Genomic DNA, 1,718 nt, shown 5'->3' with positions numbered 1-1,718 from the left:
CTTTCCATAAGACGCACCAATTTTTAGGAGAAAAAAACGAAAATATGATCTGTTTTCTTCGCTCCATAAGACACACAGACTTTCCACCCCCCTGTTTTGTGGGGGAAAAGTGCGTCTTATGGTGCGAAAAATACGGTATATTTTTAAGGTTTGGGAGAGATATAATGTATTATGATGCATCTACTTATATTTCCAAAGCTTTTTACAAAGGGGGGGGGAGCATTGCATACATGTAATAGTTCCAGTCCTGTGCTCAGTGCCGTCTTGTTTTTAATAATGTATGCATTAATCCACAGAAATGGCAAATAATGGGTTTTCTTGTGTCAACATTTTTCAGAATGGAACAGTGAGAAAAAATATTTAGGGCATAAGGAGAAAAATTAAAAGGAAGAGAGAATTACCTGCCAGTTCATTTTCTGATGAATGCTAGAGACCACTTATTAAAATGTCAACAATATGAAACTCACTTCAATCATAACTTTATTAGCAAGAAATTATAAAAGTCCTTTAAGATTGTCTATAGCTTCTAAGCAGACTTCATGTTGTTATGAAAGTTGGTATGTGTGTGAAAGGAGAAAGTATTCTAACCAGATTCTTATGTGTATCTACCTAACTGTATTATCACCCTGTCAATGGATAGGGTTGCTCTATCTATTGATAGATTTCCATATGAATTACTTCTGCACCACTCTGGTATTGTTCATAGTATAATTCTTCCCTTGGTAGACATACCTGATTGTGACGGAGGAGCTATCCCTGTGTATGAGAGAAAAAGTTCACTCTAGCATTATTCAAGACTTAAAACCTGGATAATTAGCATTCCCTCTTCTGCCATCATTCTCAACACCTCTTTTTCAAGGTGATAGGTCTAAAGACAGGGAGCTGCCATTATCCATGCACCTATCCCCATGACTAGGGACACTGAAAAACCAGGGTACTCCCCACAAAGGTGGTGGTAGCAGGTGTGGGCAGCATGTATCATTCCTCAGTAAGAATGAAAAAAGAAGGGTTGGAGTTTTGGAGTTGAAGTTCTAGGTAATTTTTGTTTGAGCTAATATTCTCATGTCCTGTAGTTTAACACAATGTGATAGCTCTACATTTTCCAGTAGGTGTTGTAAGGCAAAATGTACCTTATCTCAAAAAAACTGAGTCATTTAAAGAGGCTTTCAGGAACATCCACCTTCTGTGAGAGATTTTTAACTCACTATGTGCAAATTTTTATTTGATGTATGTGTTCTCTTTAGGGAGTTTTCTCATTATTATTTGTGTCTTTTGATTTGCTGGTGGGGTGTGCTTTTAACTGATATATACCACCAAGTGTAATGGCTTGCCATTAGATGGGCAGTATATAAATGCAATAAACAAGTAATAATAATCAGTGGTGCTTTGCCTCTGAGTATGATATCATCTCCATTGTGCATACAGCTTCATTGTTCAACAGCATTATAGCTACTGTTATCTTCTTAACAATAGTATCTTGAGTTGTTTTTTTAAATCCGCTTTTGGATAAGAGGAAGACAGTTTAATCTGCTATAATTAGGACAACATATCTCCAATTAAAATTCCTCATTTTATTTGTATCACTGTTTATCCTTCCACACATTTTCTCCCCATGTAGATGTTATAAGACATATGGTGATGCGTGGTGGCTGATTATTATATATACTTGTACATATCAAGTCTTTGGTATGAAGACAGCCATTTAGTTATTTTAACAG

The 1,718-nt window shown here is 36.0% G+C and overlaps 1 protein-coding gene and 1 long non-coding RNA gene across 17 annotated transcripts in view; one reads left to right on the top strand and one right to left on the bottom strand.

The window, feature by feature from the left end:
- PCDH9 (protocadherin 9) overlaps nt 1-1,718 on the top strand; it is a 1,094,858-nt gene that overhangs the window by 76,069 nt on the left and 1,017,071 nt on the right. The window lies entirely within an intron of this gene.
- Nucleotides 1-1,718, bottom strand: part of LOC144588282 (uncharacterized) — a 139,030-nt gene that overhangs the window by 64,417 nt on the left and 72,895 nt on the right. The window lies entirely within an intron of this gene.

This window comes from Pogona vitticeps, chromosome 3, assembly GCF_051106095.1.
Source record: "Pogona vitticeps strain Pit_001003342236 chromosome 3, PviZW2.1, whole genome shotgun sequence".
NCBI lineage: Eukaryota > Metazoa > Chordata > Lepidosauria > Squamata > Agamidae > Pogona > Pogona vitticeps.
The sequence above is the reverse complement of the archived record's forward strand: the minus strand, read 5'-3'. Positions and strand labels throughout refer to the sequence as shown.